The sequence below is a fragment of the Choloepus didactylus genome, chromosome 18 (genome assembly GCF_015220235.1).
Source record: "Choloepus didactylus isolate mChoDid1 chromosome 18, mChoDid1.pri, whole genome shotgun sequence".
NCBI lineage: Eukaryota > Metazoa > Chordata > Mammalia > Pilosa > Megalonychidae > Choloepus > Choloepus didactylus.
In genome coordinates, this window is record NC_051324.1 from 57,627,040 (window position 1) to 57,645,068 (window position 18,029).

Consider the following 18,029-nt stretch of genomic DNA (forward strand, 5'->3'; position numbering starts at 1 on the left):
TCTTTGTTACCTTAAACTAGGATGGTTAAGAAATGAGACTTGGATGAGGAAAGAATGAGGAGGAAAAGGGATTTTCATTATGTCCATATACCTGGACTATACTTTGAGTCTTGTCAAAATGGGATGCTGATAGATATTTATAAATTGAGAAGTACGCAGCTGGTACAGAACTGGACCAGGAACCTGGAACACCCAACCTTCCCTCCACCATCTACTCCTCCCTGCAAGGTCACTGGGGAATCTATATGCACTGAGGACAAAGTGAGGCAAAGGGACACTTATTCTAGCTGGTGTTTTGGCCCCAAATCCCACTGTCAAACTCTAGTTTACTGGCTGATGTTACTTACAGGATTCCTGAAATAGAACCAAGAAACCCAAACCTTAGATCAAACCAATGTGAAGAAAAGCTAAACCAAGGAAAGTCATCAGTGAGCAAAGTCAAAGAGAAAGTAAGGCAGACAAGAGCAAGAGAATTCTTTCCCCAAGGTCCAAAGCCAGGCTGGTCTAACCAGGGCCTAGGGAAAGAAATAGGGCTTAACACCACCGACCCCTCCCCAGTCCTCCGCCTCCTGGAAGCACTGGAATCCAAAAAGAGGCAGCTACTAGGTCTCCAGGCCACATTTTATTTTTTCTGGAAGCATTAAAATATAGTTTAACACATGTGCTCTAGGACCCTTTACTTTCAAAGCACTATGTCTATTCAGCATGAGCCAACAAAATGTCCTGATTCTGACCAGCCTCCTTTTGGAGGTTGATGTGAACTTCAGCTTCCCCTGCCTGAGAAACTAAAACTGTTTAAGTAACCCCAGGACCTAGTGTCAACTAATATTTGCGCTTTAGTCCTTAAGGATCTCTGTGATTGACTGAGACAAAACACTTAATTTCTCAGTTTCCTCACCTGTAAAATTGGACTGATCATACACACATACACACATGTACATACACACCTATTCTGCTTTATTTCTGAATATTAATTCTCTGTGCCATGCCGAGCTATACTGGAGCTTGAGGCAAAAGGAAAAATCAATAATATTGATCCTCTCTTTATTTAAAATTTTGATTTTTTGTTCATCATGATTTTTACATTTGTTTTTATTTTTTTAAATATTGCATTAAAATATTAATCTTGATTACTGAGTTTTTTGGCACCTCCTTAAATTTTGCACCCAAGGCAAGTGCCTCACCTGCCCTGCCCTGGTCCCAGCCCTGTTAAGCCTTCTCTACATCTGGGTGGCTTGCCTGGAGAGGGAAGAAGGCAGGGCCACAGACAGGCCGAAAGAAGAGGCTAAATGCCACACATTTTACAAAATTACCTAGAACCAACCAAAATGGTTATTTTATTATTGGTAACCTGTCTATACTAGCTAGTTGGTTTTGATGTGTTTGTCTTGTTTCCCCCAAACTAAAAACTCTTTGAGTGTGGGGACCCTCATGTCTGTTTTTTTTTTTTTTTTAATCTCCCACTGTTTTGATTTGCTAATGCTGCCAGGATGCAAAATACCAGAAATGGATTGACTTTTATAAAGGGGGTTTATTTGGTTACACAGTTACAGCCTTAAGGCCATAATTTATCCAAGGTAACACATCAGCAATTGGGTACCTTCACTGGAGGATGGCCAATGGCATCCAGAAAACCTCTGTTAGCTGGGAAGGCACGTGGCTGGCATCTGTTCCAAGTTCTGGTTTCAAAATGGCTTTCTCCCAGGACGTTCCTCTCTAGGCCGCAGCTCCTCTTCAAATTGTCACTCTCAGTTGCTCTTGTGGCATTTATCTTCTCTTAGCTTCTCCGGAGCAAGAGTCTGCTTTCAATGGCCATCTTCAAACTTTCTCTTATCGGCAGCTCCTCTCTCAGCTTCCGTGCTTTCTTCAAAGTGTCCCTCTTGGCTGTAGCAAGCTTGCTCCTTCTGTCTGAGCTTTTATAGGGCTCCAGTGAACTAATCAAGGCCCACACCTCCGTGGAAATTATCCAATCAGAGTTATCACCTACAGTTGGGTGGGTCCCATTTCCATGGAAACACTCAATCAAAGAATTACAATGTAATCAACACCAATAGTCTGCCCACACAAGACTGCATCAAAGATAACAGCGTTTCGGGGGACACAATAGATTCAAACTGGCACACCCACTCCCACCTCACTCCCACCTCCACCCCTCCACACCAAGTGCCCAGCACAGCATTAAACAGAATTAAGAACTGAATTATTATAATGAAATAGCAGGACATATGCTGAATTCTAGATTTCCCATCCACCCTTCTCTTGACTTTCCAGAGGACAACTGTTTAACATTTTAAAAAAAATTTTTTTTATAACTTCAGACAATAAAAACACAAGCAGCTGGGAAAACTGAAAAGTAGAACAGTTGTTTTGGCACAAGTGTTCCTGGATAATGAAAAAGAAATTTAGGTTTCATTCCTTGCTTCTTCTTGTCAGCATCAAGAGGGGCAGGGAAAAGAAAGATTTAGACAAACAAGCCTTTTGGGGACCCAGTGGGTGCAGAGCCTCCTCTTCCTGAGGAGGGTCACCAACCAGATGCACCCTCTTCTTCATCCTACCAAGCCAAAGCTGCTGGCTAGCCATGGCCTAGCAGCAAGGGTCTGCAGGAGAGTATGTTCAAACCACACCAGCATAAGCTAGGGCTGGGAGGCCAAGGAATTAGGATTTAAACTTTGTCCGTGAAAAGTCTGCCTCAGAGGACGTTTTAAAGAAATTTTTATTGCTCTCAAATAGATGCATTAATAAAGACTAATCACTATAAAATTGAATTCATGCAGAAGCCCTGGCAAGCCTTCATCGAATAAATAAGCAATAATTGGTGCTAAGGTTCTGTAATAAGGGAAAGCACTGAACTGGATTCTCTTCGTGTTTGACCACTAACTGACTGTGTGCCCTTGAACAAACCCTTTGCCTTGGATGCCTCATTTTCTTCCTCTGTGAAAAAGGGTGTTGCACTAATCCCTTCTACCTCTGACTTGAGCTAAGAGGGACCCTGCTAAAGGACTTGGGAAAGTTTGTTTGCTAACCATCCCCTCCAGCTATCTTTCTGCACCGTGGGCCTTTTTGTTTCATGCAGAGTGTCAAATTCTTAATTACTGGATTTAAAATATGAAGAGTGTTAAGCTTTATTGTCTATGTATTTGAGGAGAATGAAGGTTTACCTTTTAAAGCCAAGAAATAGAGCTCACTTAGGATTCTAACTGAAGCAAGTCCCACCCCCACAAAAATGAAATGGAAGCATGAAACATCCTGAAAATCTGAAACTCTGTACAGGCAAGGGACAAGTACTGCATTGGTATTTTAAGAAAGATTTTCATTCCATTTTCAACACCTTTGTGCTTCCTTTATGGATTGCTCCATCTCTTTTTCAGCTCTACAATGAGCTATTTTAAGAGTCTGTTTTCCTTCTTTACAGTAATGCTGATCAGATAGGCAATTTAATTGTCATCATACTTTTTCTTAGTCTCTCAAGACCTTTTGTTACGGTGAAATAATTTTAGGCGCACCAAGCACAAATTCATTAAATACCTTCTTTTTCGCTAATGAACTATTGTGGGTGGTAAAAATTAGTTTCATTCCACCCATGATACTTACATATCTGTTAAATTTTTAGAGTTGAGAAATAAAAGTTGCAAGTAACTGAAGTCAAATGAGAATCTCATCTTAAAACATTCAGGGTGTTGCTCTACGTATGCCAAAATGTTGTCAGAAGAGAAGTCTACAGAAATACTTTGCAAAATGAGAATGAGCTCAACAGGTCGAAACCCAGGAGTGATGCTGCAAAGGTGTTTTTATAGACTGGCTGTGCGGAGAGACTGGACGGCCTTTGTAATAATGGATCAGACGATGCATTTGAGCTCATCCCGATTAGCAGATCAGACATTCGCTCACTCGTTTAACACATGGTGCAGACCATGTCGGGTTCCTGGCTTTAATCACCGTACCACTTAGAGTTGCCCAATTCCACAGCTCAGGCTCTAGCCTCTCTCTGCCATTTTAGCCATTTGCATGGGAAGTCACAAATGGGAAGGGTAGCTGATGTGGAGAGGGTCAGGCATGCCCTTCTCCACGGCAGGCAAAGGAACTCCAAGCCCAGAACTACTGACTGCAGTCAGGGAAGCCACCTGGACTTGCAAGGGAAAGCACCAGAAAATATTGACAGATCAGAGCCGTTCACTCTGGTTAGAAGGTGATTTGAAAAGGAAAACAGAAATCATCCCCGTTACACTGATGACAGTAATGATCCTGCTGGTGAGTAGGGGAGGCCCCTCATGTCCCTTCAGAAAAAAAGGGGCAAAAGCCACAGCTCAAAAGAGAGTTCCCTTCCAGAAGACAAACCTATTGTCACAAGGCAAGAAAAGTCAGAGACCTGTGCCCAAAGGTAAATACTTCCAGAACTCTCGAGGACTTTGGCAAGTGTGAAACTGGGATTGACTGTTAAATGCTTCCTCACTGGCAATGGGTACCTTCCGGAGCCAACTCCAATTTACTTAAATTAATGTCAGTGCCTTAGGTAGGAGAAGCAGCATGCTTATTTCTTTTTAGCCAGATTTAATTCCAATTTCTGCCTCTAGATGTGTGAAAACTGCTCCAAAGCATTCCATAAGCCTGGTGCTTTAGCCCTCTATTCTTTTTTCCTTCAACTCTTATTCTTCACTCCTTTTTTGTTTCTACCCTCCTTTCGTCTAACTCCCAAATGGTAGATAGATGTGGGGACTCAATCAATGGTAGCAAAAAGAATCCAGTCTAAGGGAAAGTAGACAAAAATCTCAAAATTCATGTGTTGTGGCCATGAAGTAAGTACTAAGGAGAGTCTGATGGAGTTCATACCCATGCTGAGTTTAGGGCTTCACAACATAACCAGGAAGAAGAGTGGTGACTTTAAAGAATAAATTAAGAAAAGAGGAATGACAAGGCAGTTGTCATAATTATTTTCAGTCTGTAAAAATAATTATTTATTGTATTTCAATACACACACACAACCTGTTACCTTTATCTTTTTAAACAATAAATGGCAGTGAGCTTTGACAGACTAAAAGAATGAGAAAGTAGAGTCTGCCTAAATGAAAAGCTTCTCTCCTCAAGTGACAGTAAATTGGGTAAATGCTATTTTTAGTTGGAATATATCTACCAATGTCCAGATGTGATTCTACCACATGAATAGAAAAACAAATCTATCTAAAGCACTGAGCTGTACTTGAGAACATTTTTTAAATTTCGGATAAAAATGATTTATAGTGGAAAGACTTAGATGCGTGATACTGACCATCAGCCTCTGCAGCAGTTCCCTTGGGAATGACATCTGCACACATGGCTTCAACATGTGGATGATCCTGAGGCTTACATTCCTGATTTAATTGCAATGAACTCTCTGGGTTTGCAACTTGTCCGCAATATATGTCCACATGAGCATAAAAGAATGAAGCAAGCGGTACGATCATATCAGGATGTCTGTGCCAGGCCAGTGTGGTCCTCTAAGAGTTGTCACCTTGAGAGACCATCTGCTTATTCCAATGATGCTGCCTCTTCTCCAGGCATTCTTGGAAGTCCTCCTACTCATTCACTCAACAAACATTTATTAACACCTATAGTTTTCCAAGCACTCTTTTAGGTGCTGAGTATAAAGTGATGAGCAGAACAAATATAGCCCTTGCCCTCACGCTTACAGTCTAGTAAGATTTCTGCTGGAGCCCCATTTACAAATTACAAAAGAAAGTCAATCTTATTACTGTAGCAATACAAATGGTGGTGTCAAAATTGAACACAGCCTTCATCACCGTACATGACTCCGGCCATTTGAAAAACATCAATTTCTGAAATACAATCACTGAAGCTATTCAAAATAATGTGATACAGACTCCAAGAGAAGGATTGCAAACAGATTATTGTGTAGGGGCATCATCGCCAGAATAAAGGCATGGCCTCTCCAAGTGGCTATTTATGCAGTTTATTTTCCAGTGAGGGAGGCAGGACATCCCGCCCAGGGACAGCAGCCAGGTGGCAGGGAGGAAGTTGTGAGGGGTGGGGGGAATGGCCGGGAACTTGGTGGGGCAAATCTAATCTAAGTCCAGGCAGGTGATAAAATCCCTGGGTAGAAGAGGGAGTGGAGCTTTTATGGGGGAGAAAGGCATCAGGTAACGGCAGCTTCAGAAGAGTTGAGCCCAGATGGTTGGAGAATCAGATCTTCATGAAGTTGTTCAAAAGAATCCATCCAAAATCTGGATGGGGAAGATCGGGAACTAGACCATACCCTGGGCGTGTAAAAACCCAGGGGAATAGAAATATCTAGGTTACCCCAAATAACCTGGCTTTTAGGAGCTAGGTGACCTGGCCTCTTTAAGAACTGGGATAGATAGTGGCTGGGTAACATGGCTTCATGGGGCTATAAAAGTATCCGGCCCTCCTACCTTGGTAGGAGCAGCTACAACTACTTTTAAAACTACAAGGCCATAGATGATATGGTGTGAAGCCTAAGCACAACAATATACTCATTGTGGACATTCAATAAGGCGCTAAAATAGAATAAGAACTAACTTTTTTTTACATCATTTCATACTCATTTCTTAAATATCTAGTAGCCATCTAAAGATACACATATGTGGAAGGATCTTCTCATAATCGACAAATTATATACACTGTCATGCCATTTAAATTGTTTTCTCAACATTAGAGAGGAATTTGAATGTAGGTATACAAACTCTCCTCCTCTAATTCCATACAAATAGTGCACACTGAAGAGAAATATATCTGGAAACTGGTAAGTAGTTTGTAGGCATGAAATAGTGTGGATCAAACTAAGAAGACATTGGGCCTGCAACATCAGTTTCCCTAACATCATACTCCACAACTGAACTAATCAGAAGAACACAGTTCCTTTCCTTTCCCTCCTCAAGGGCTGTCTATCAGGATAGTCTTTAAAGTCAGTCCCTAGGTTGGAAATGTACATACCTTGTGCTCCGTGGCAGCTTGGGTATGCTTTTCATCTGTGGGGGCTCTCATGGAGTTGTCCTCTTGATCTCTGCCCCAAAGCCCTGCTTTAGACCAGTGGTATTCAAACCTGGAGTTGCACAGAACCCCGAGATGGGATGGCCTGGTGGGTGGGGCCCAGGCTTCCAGGCTTCCTCACTCAGCACATACAAATTTGCTCTTTATTTTTTTGAAATCAATATTCTATACTGGTCTCTATGTAAGATTTTGTTTGATGAAACAAAAAGGCTGCAGGAGGTTTTAATATATATATATATATATATATATATATATATATATTTTTTTTTTTTTTTTAAGTCTTGAAATCACTATTCTAGACCAAGGGTCAGTAGTCATTTTAACCATTTGTACAGTGATTAGCACTAGACAATAGGGAAGCAAATTCCTTCCATGGCCTGTTAAGCCCAAGGCATAAATAAGAAAGAGGAAAAATTAGGAAACAGAAAAGGAGAAAAGAAAGATGAGGAAAGTCAGAGAAAGAAAAAGATCAACTGATAAAGTAGTGATTTGGGGGCCTTTCTCCACTGAAAATGCACACATGTACATGCACCTAACACTTTGCAAACAATTTGAGGGGGTTCATAGACTTTGAAGACCTTCGTCTTTGGATACATTTTGAAAATCTCCGTAGGAAGCTATCAGTCAGCAGCAATTACTGTGGGGTACCCTATCAGTGATATAGTGTACCTGTTGTGAAGGCAAAAATTTGAATTCGTGATTTTTCTTTAATGCTACTCTGATCATTTCACCTCAGTCTCCTCGTAAGGAAGCTGCTATGAACCATGATAAACCACAGTAACTCACACCCAAAGTTTTGAACTTGGACCTTCAAATATTTTTACTAAGGAGTCTCATCTGATTCACTGGGCTTTATTGGCTACTTTCTAATCAATATCTGTAGCTCTGTCAGTTACAGGTTAAGTCCACCACTTGCCAAATGTGTTTCAACAGTTGTCACATTAATAGTTCCTCTTGAAAACACAAACTATTGAGACTTTCACTGGAGACATTTAAAATCATTTGGTTATTTTTCCATTCATAACCCTGAGAAAAAGGCAGTAATAGCCTCCTCGTGTCATCCTTAAGCCTCTGACATCCCTTTAGGCCTTGACTGTTGTTGGCACCAAAATTTTAATCAGCCTTCTATTTAGAACCTGCAGACCAGCTAAATCCCCCATGCCTCATAACCTTGTCATGATTGATCATTACCCAAAATAATCATTGCCTTTATGGCCATCCATCTTCTCTTGCACTAACAAAGTAGGGTTTAATTCCGGAACAGACTTCTGAGCTCCAGTCTCACCTACCCAGCTGCCTACTGAACTGCATCACTTACAGTCTCAAGGACACCTTCAACTCAGCATGCCTAAAGCTGGACTCTTCTTTCCTCCATCTGTTCTTCTGCCTGACTCTCTGAACCCACCGCCATACACACAGTGCTTAAGACAAAGATCTTTGGGCTCCGTCCTTCTTTCTGACTCTCACATCCAATAGGTGTTAAGGTTTTATGATTCTACTTCCTTCATTAAATTAACTGCTTTAGTTCAAGTCTTCTTCATCTTCCTTCTGGATTACTGCCACGGTCTTCTAATTGGCCTTCCTAACTCCACTTTTAATGACCTCCCCACCCTCCACGTCCCAATCTGCTGCCAATGGACTTTCAAAATTACAAATCTGACCTTGTAACCACTTCTACTTAAAATCCTTCAATAGATGCCCGTTGTATTCTAAATACAAACCAAACTCTAAAATGGAAGTCAGTGCTCTTCATAAGTTGTCCCCATGACTCTCTCCACTTCTCCCCCACTCCTGCCCCCCGGCCAGCAAGCAAAACTCAGACCCAGCAAACCACACGCTACTCTCCTCTCAACCACCCTTCTTCCCTGGGTTAACACCTACTCATTCTTCAAAAACTTTGAATGTTTACGCAGGTGCCCTTTCAGTGCTCTACACGTATATTATAATTTCTAATCCTCCCAACACTGCTTAGGGCTTGCAGAAGCTGATGAATTTGCCCAAAGTCACACAGCTAGTGAGTAGCTAACCTGAGACTCAAACCTATACTTGCCTGACTCCAACACCTGGATTCTTTCCATGAAGCTAAGATGCCTCACTGCACAATTCCACTCGGAAGTCATCTTCTCCAAGGACATCGCCCGGCCCCATGTCTTGCCTCCTCCCATAGCTCCCAACCTAGGCTTTCTTCTAACAGCCCTCAGGTGTTTGTGCCAGGCGAGCATTCATCTGTCTGTGTCCTAGGCAATGAACTTCTAGCAGGCAGATGTTGGGCCTTTTAATTATAAAACCAGGACCTCTTCAAGGATATTAAAATTCAAATAATACATAAAGCTCTGAGCAGAATCCTCCCCCAGTCCAACTCCTTAAAAGTAACCCACGTTAACCTGCTTCTTGTATAGCTTTCCAGAAATTTTTTTTATCGCAATGGAAATAAATACATATAGCATTTTCCCTTCAAGATGGGCTTATATTACACACACTTTTCTGCATTTTTTCCTTAAGACTATATCATAGACATTTTTCTGTATCAGTACATATAGAACTACTTCATTCTCTTTTTTTTGTAGAACTAAATGCATATTTATTAATTTCATAATAAATATAAATGAATAAAACTATTTAAAGTTCTGGGGAAAAAACCTAGCTATATGGTGTTTATAAGAGAAACACCTAAAACATGATGCAGAAATATTAAAAGTCAAGGGATTTACTGAATAAACTAAGAATACAGAATAGATATATTTATATATGTAAATAAATGATATAGAAGGGAAAGCTCTGCCTTACAGAAGAAAGCCAACCAATAAATATAGATGGATTGATCCAAGTAGAAAATCACCATTTGGCAACCATCATGGTAACAATTGATTAAAGCAAGAATCATCAATTTTTACTAAAACTAACAGGGTGAAAATTTGAGGAGTAACAGGATATTTGCAATTGTCTCAAAATATCTCTCCATGAGAGAGATACTGAATCTATAAATTACCAAGAGAAAAATAATAATGATAATGAATTTACAAATTGCCAAGGGAAAAATAATAACTTCCCAGTGAAGATACTTGACAGGCACCACCTTAACCAAGTGATCTAAATTATTAGCCCAATTAATAGGACCTCTCTACATCATCTGATATGATACACCAAGAAGGAGATGACATCATTTCTGGAATAATCCTGTCAAAAGTGAATCTATTCTTTAGGAAACATTAGGCAAACCCAAATGGAGGGGCATTCTGCAAAATAACTAACTCTTCAAAAATGTCAAGTTCATGAAAGGCAGAGAAGGCACTGACAAAACATTTCAGAAGTTGTCATACTGATAGTATCCCTTGGAAGCACAAACAATTGAGACTTTTGCTGGAGACATTCAAAGTTAAAGGGGACTAAAGAGATGTAACAACAGAATGCAACTTGTGATTCACTACTTTCTTTTACTATAAAGCACGTTATTGGGACAAATCTCAGATAACAAATATTACCTCTAAATACTTTCGTATGTCTCCCTAAGAGACAAGACATTTTTTCTTGTTGTTGTTATTGTTAACATAGCCACAATGCCATTTCACAGCAGGCAGGATGTCAGAGCTGTAGGAGAGAAGTCCTGCAAAAGACCCAGATCTCTGAGGGTGACGCTCGGGTGATTGTATTTTAAAATCTCTCCAGATGATCCCAGTGTGCAACCCTGTTCCTGCTAATCTCTCCTTTCTCATCTCCCACCCTCCAGCCTTGTGCTCTGTGCTGCAGTGATGCCAAACTGTAGTTCTAGGGACACCCAGATTTGATCTTTGGCCTTCTCCCCTGGGCTAATAGGTTGGATGAGGCAGCCCTCCTCTGGGCTACTGGGTGTCCAGCATTGTCACATGGGATGGATGTCTTCCCAGTATATGTGTTTGTCACCTTCAATAGATACATCTTGAGGTTGCCTGACATGCAGCATGGAGTGCATTGAACTAGAATGTTCTGGAGGCTCGGAGGAGGGCAAGATGTCCCTGGGCTGGAAATTTTGGAAAGACCTTCTGGAGGAAGTGGCCTTTGAGCAAGGACTTCAAAGCAGGGTGGAATGTGTGCAGACCCATAATTGAACTGGCTCACTCCCAAACTGAGTCCTCTGAATACCTAGGGTATTTTCTTTCTCAACTCTATCCCTTTCCTCACTTTTAAATTGAGATCTTATGCATCTTGAGGGCAGTTTAGAGCCCAGTATTTAGAATCTGAGAACACTGGGTTAATATCCAGGCTTCATGCCTGTGGGGCTTTGGGCAATTCACTGGTCCTCCCTGGCCTCAGGATCTTCATCTGAGAAACGAGAATAGTGATGCTTCATAGGGTTGCAGTGAGCACAAAATGGGATGCTGTAGGTAGAGGCAACAAAGAACCACTGAAAACAAGCAGTTGAGTAGTCATTCTGGTTGCTCTGATGAGCAGAAAGCTTGGAGCAGGGGCAAAGCTGGAGGACTCTTTGTTAAGACATTTGTCTTATCTTTGCCCAAGCAGAAAAAGGGTTTTATGACTTTTATTTTTCTTTATGTATTGGTCTATGTGAAAGACCATCCTTGTACAGTTCATATCTCAGAGGGGTGTGAAGACGCCCCATTTGGCGATTTTTGCATCAGGCTGAAAGCACTCCGGCACAGCCTGGCGGCCTGGGGCTTCCCTTGAGGGACGGCATGCACTGGTGACATAGCATGGCGTTCCCTCGGCAGAGGTCCTGGAGGATCGTGGCTGGGGACCCACTCAGAGAACCCAGGGATGCTACGCCTAGTCCAGTGGTTCGTGGGACAGCAAGAGAGAGGGTCTGGGGCTGAAATGAAATGAAAGCTTGGACTCCTGTGGCAGCCTTGAATCTCTGGGAACCTGGGGGATTTGAATATCGAGGCTGTCCTTCCTCCCTGGCTACCCATACAAGCGCCCTGCATTCAGGGCAGACGGCTCCAGCAACACACTCAGGCTGAGTTCTCCGGCTGGACCCCACAAGAATCATTTCCCCACACACCATGGGGACAAGGTGGAGAACTGACTTGAGAGGTATAGGTGACTCACAGACAGCATCTGCTGGTTAGTTAGAGAAAGTGTATGCCACCAAACAGTTTTTCTGAAAAATTAGATAGGTTTTTTTTTACAACTTGAAAGAACCCTGTCAAGCAGAGCAAATGCCAAGAAGCCAAAAACAACAGAAAATCTCAATGCATATGATAAAACCAGATGATATGGAGAATCGAACTCCAAACACACAAATCAAGTTATCAGAAGAGACAAAGTACCTCGCACAATTAATCAAAGAACTACAATCGAGGAACGAAAACATGGCAAAGGATTTAAAGGACATCAAGAAGACCATGGAACAGGATATAAGTGACATAAAGAAGACCCTAGAAGAGCATAAAGAAGACATTGCAAGAGTAAATAAAAAAATAGAAGATCTTACAGAAATAAAAGAAACTGTTGGCCAAATTAAAAAGACTCTGGATATTCACAATACAAGACTAGAGGAAGCTGAACAGCATCTCAGTGTCCTAGAAGTCCACAGAACAGAGAATGAAAGAACAAAAGAAAGAATGGAGGAAAAAATTGAAAGAATTGAAATGGATCTCAGGGATACAACAGACAAAAAAAAAAAAAAAAAACGTCCAAACTTAAAACTCATTGGTGTCCCAGAAGGGGAAGAGAAGGGTAAAGGTCTAGAAAGAATATTCAAAGAAATTGTTGGGGAAAACTTCCCAAACCTTCTACACAATATAAATACACAAAGCATAAATGCCCAGCAAACTCCAAATAGAATAAATCCAAATAAAACCACTCCGAGACATATTCTGAGCAGACTGTCAAATACTGAAGAGAAGGAGCAAGTTTTGAAAGCAGCAAGAGAAAAGCAATTCACCACATACAAAGGAAACAACATAAGACTAAGTTGTGACTACTCAGTGGCCACCATGGAGGTGAGAAGGCAGTGGCATGGCATATTTAAAATTCTGAGAGAGAAAAATTTCCAACCAAGAATACTTTATCCAGCAAAACTCTCCTTCAAATTCAAGGGAGAGCTTAAATTTTTCACAGACAAACAAATGCTGAGAGACTTTGCCAATAAAAGACCTGCCCTACTTCAGATTCTAAAGGGAGCCCTACCAACAGAGAAACAAAGAAAGGAGAAAGAGATATAGAGAATTTTAACAGACATATATAGTACCTTACATCCCAAAGCACCAGGACACTCATTTTTCTCTAGTGATCACGGATCTTTCTCGAGAAGGGACCATAAGCTGGGACATAAAACAAGCCTCAAGAAATTAAAAAAAAAAAAAAATGAATATACTCAAAGCACATTCTCCAACCACAATGGAATACAAATAGAAGTCAATAATTTTTGATTTGTAACTCCACTATTTGCTTCCTACATGATATAAATTACACAAACTCTAATGACAAATCAGTGGTTTTGAACTCAATGTAAAATATGTAATTTTAGACAACTATATAAAGGTGGGGGAATGAAGGAGTATAGGAACATAGTTTATGTATCCTATTGAAGTGAAGGTGATATCAAAGAAAAACAAGATTGATATGGATTTAAGAGGTTAATTTTAACCCCCACAGCAAACACAAAGAAATTATCAGAGAATATAACCATAGAGATGAAATGTGGAGTTTGGGTTAAGAGAAATGGGTGAAGGGGCAATGGGGAGTTAAGAAATGAGTGTAGAGTTGCTGTTTGAGGTGAAGGGAAATTTCTAGTAATGGATGGTGGGAAAGAGCATTACAACATTCTAAATGTGATTAATCCCACTAACGGAAGGCTAGGGAGGGGGTGGAATGGGAAGATTTAGGCTGTATATATGTTTCCACAACTGAAAAAAAAAAAAAAAAGACAGTCTAAATAGATGACGATTGAATGCCAAGGATGAACTTGGATGGGATTGGAGGATAGAGGACAGGTGGCTCCAAGGGACACAGTTGAGACATAAGGTAAATGAAATATAGAATGTAAGCTTTGTATCATTGTTGAATCTCTTGTACTTCTTAGCTGCGCTTAATGGGATTGCATAAAAGAATGTTCTTGTTCATGTGAAGTGTATACATGAATTATAGTGTATGTTTAAGGATGTGTGCAGCTAGCTCTCATATGTTCAGAAGACAGAGCAATAGATGATGGAAGATAGATAGGGAAGGATGGAGGGAGGAAAAGAAATAGCAATGTGACAGCACGTTAAAGTTGGTGGATTGAGCTACCGGGGGAGGGGGGTCAGGGTATGATGGAATTCTGTGTATGGGGTTAGTATTGTTTTTGCAACTGTTCCTATAACTTTGAATTTATTTCAAAATAAAACAATAAAAAAATAAAAAAATATATTGCTGGGATTTTGATAGAAATTATGTTAAAACTTTATATCAATTTGGGGAGAACTTACATCTTTACTATATTGAGTCTCCAATCCATGAACATGATTTTCTACTTCTTAGATATTCTTTGGTATCTTTCATCACACTGTGTTGTTTATAGCATACAAATCTTACACTTGTTTTGTTAGATTTACACCTAAGTATTTAATATTTTTGAGCAATTGTATATGGTATTGTATTTTTAATTTTAATGTCCATGTGTTCATTGTTGGTTGTGGTGGGTTGGGTTTTGTAGCCTAGATTGGACATATTCTTGGTCTTGGTCCACATTCTGGTTGATCAGGACCTACTGTAAATAAGATCTTTTCCAGATGTTACTTTAGTTAAGGTGTAGCCCAACTAAATCAGGCTGGGCTTTAATCCAAATTACTGTAGTCCTTTATAAGAAGGGTGAAATTCAGATGGAGAGAGAAACCATGGAGAGCAGCTGAAGCCAGAAGTCAACAGAACCTGGAGGGAAAAGGAGAAGACATCATTATGTGCATTGCCATGGGACAAAAAAACCAGGAACCCCAAAGTGTAACAGCCAGCTAGAAGATACTGATCCTGGGAGGAAACAAATCTTCTAGCCTCTAAAACCATTAACTAATAAATTCCTGTTATTAAGCCATCCCATTGTATGGTATTTGTTTTAGCAACTAGGAAACCCAAACACTAATATATAGAAATTCAATTAAATTTTGTATGTTGATCTTACAACATGCAATCTTGCTTAACTCACTTATTAGTTCCAGGAGTTTTTGTTTTTGTAGATTCTTTGGGATTTTCTGTGAGGACAATTATGCCATCTGCAAATAGGGACAGTTTTATTTCTTCCTTTCCAATCTGTAAGTTTTATTTTCCTTTTCTTGCCTTATTGCATTGACTTTGATTTCTATCACTATGATGATTAAGAGTGGTTAGAGTGGGCATCCTTGCCTTATTCCTGATCTAAGGGGGAAAATATTCAGTTTGTCACCATTGAATATAATGTTAGCTGTAGGTTTTTTTGTAGATGCTCTTTATCAAGTTGAAGATGTTCCCTTCTATTCCTGTTTTTCTGAGAGTTTTTATAAAGAATGGATGTTTAATTTCATCAAATGCTTTTTCTACATCAGTTGATATAATCATGTGATTTTTCTTCTTTAGCCTGTTAATATGGTGGATATCACTGATTGATTTTCAATTATTGTACCCCTATAATAAACTCCACATATTCATAGTGTATGATTCTTTTTCTATTTGGCAGAATATGTTTACTAATATTTTGTTAAGGAATTTTTTTTGCCTATATCCATGAGGGATATTGGTCTGTAGTTTTCTTTTTTGTACTGTCTTTGGGTAATACTAGTGTTTTAAAATGAACTGGGAAGGTTCTCTCCTCTTCTATTTTCTGGAGGAGATTATGTAGAATTGGTTTAATTATTCTATAAATGGTTAGTAGAATTCTAAAGTGAACCCACAGGGGCCTGGAGATTTCTTTTGGGGAGCTTTAGATACAAATTCCATTTCTATTTTTGGTAATAAAACTATTTCACTATTTCCTATTTCCTGTTTGAGTTGTGGTAGTTTGTGTTTTTTGAGAAATTTATCTGTTTCATCAAAGTTATCAAATTTGTGTTTGTTGAGTTGTTTGAGTATTCCTTTATTACCCTTTTAATGTCTGCAGAATTTGTAGTGAATTCTCCTGTTTCAATCCTTATATTGGTAATTTGTGTCTTCCTTTTTTTTTTTTTTTTACTTCATCAGTCTTGCTAGAGGTTTGCCACTTTTATTGATCTTTTCAAAGAACCAGCTCTGATTCTCTATTATTTTTTTCTGTTTTCAATTTCATTGATTTATGCTCTTTATTATTTCCTTCATTCTGCTTGCTTTGGGTTTATTTTGCTCTTCTTTTTCTAAATTCTTGAGGCAGGAGCTTAGTTCAATTTAAGACCTTCTTCTAATGTATGCATTTGGTACTATAAATTTACCTCTGAGCATTGATTTTGGCTGTACCTCACTAATTTTGATACGTTTTATTTTCATTTTCATTAAGTTCAAAGTATTTGTGTTCCCTTCAAGATTTCTTCTTTGGCCTATGGATTATTTAGAAGTGTGTTTTTTTAGCTTCCAACTGTCTTGAGCTTTTCCTGTTATCTTATTGATTTCTAGTTGATTCTTTTGTAATTAGAGAACACACTTTGTATGATCTCAGTCCTTTAAATTTTGTTGGAGCTTGTTTTTTGGCCCAGGATATGCTCTGTGTTAGTATATGGTCCATGGGTACTTGAAAAGAATGTCTCTTTTGATTTTGTTTGGTAGAGTGTTTTATAAATGGTGATTAGATCTTGTTGGTTGATATGTTGTTGAGTTTTTCCATATCCTTGTGATTTTCTGTCTACTTGTTCTAACAATTGTTGAGAGAGGAGTGTTGAAATCTCCAATTATAATTGTGGATTGTATATTTCTCCTTTTAGACCTATTGGTTTTTACTTCACATTATTTTCCAGCTCTGTTATTTAGTACATACCCACGTAGGATTGCTATGTCTTCTCAGTAGATTAACTCTTTCTGTCTTTAGAAATTTTCTTTGCTCTGAAGTTTACTTTATGTTCTAGTTTGCTAATGCTGCTGGAATGCAAAACACCAGAGACAGATTGGCTTTTATAAAAAGGGGTTTATTTTGTTACACAGTTACAGTCTTAAAGCCATAAAATGTCCAAGGTAACACATCAGCATTCGGGTACCTTCACTAGGAGGATTGCCAATGGTATCCAGAAAACCTCTGTTAGCTGGGAAGGCACATGGCTGGCGTCTGCTCCAAAGTTCTGGTTTCAAAATGGCTTTCTCCCAGGATGTTCCTCTCTAGGCTGCAGTTCCTCAAAAATGTCACTGTTAGTTGCTCTTGGAGTGTTTTTCCTCTCTTAGGTTCTCTGGAGCAAAGTCTGCCTTCAACAGCCGTCCTCAAATGGTCTCTCATCTGTAGCTCCTGTGCATTCTTCAAAGAGTCCCTCTTGGCTGTGGCTCCTCTTCAAAAGGTTGCTCTCAGCTGCCCTGAGTTCCTTCTGTTGTGTCAGCTCATTTATATGGCTCCACTGATCAATTTAGACCCACCCCGAATGGGCGGAGCAACACCTCCATGGAAATTATCCAATCACAGTCATCACCCACAGCTGGGTGGGGCACATTCCAAAGAAACACTCAAAGAATTACAATCTAATCAACACTGATAATGTCTGCCCACACAAGATTACATCAAAGATAATAGTGTTTGGGGGACACAATATATTCAAACTGGCACACTTTACCTGATATTAATATATCCACTCCTGATTTCCTTTGATTAATGTTTGCATGATATATATGTCTATCTGCCTGTATCATTTTTTTTGAAGTGAGTTTCTTGTAGATAGCATATAATTGGGTCATTTTTTACATCCATTCTGCCAATTTCTGCCTTTTAATTGGTTTATTTAGACCATTTACATTTAATGTCATTAGTGATATGTTAGGGCTTAATCTGCCATTTTATTTTTTTCATTTTCTGCTTGTACTCTCTGATTTTCATTTCTCTATTTTTTTCTTGCCTTCCTGTGAGTTACTTGAAACTTTGTGTAAAATTCCATTTTCATTTATCTATAATGTTTGTGACTGTATCTATTTTATAG

The 18,029-nt window shown here is 39.5% G+C and overlaps 1 protein-coding gene across 3 annotated transcripts in view; it reads left to right on the forward strand.

Moving 5' to 3' along the window:
• MARCHF10 (membrane associated ring-CH-type finger 10) overlaps positions 1-18,029 on the forward strand; it is a 246,934-nt gene that overhangs the window by 109,561 nt on the left and 119,344 nt on the right. The window lies entirely within an intron of this gene.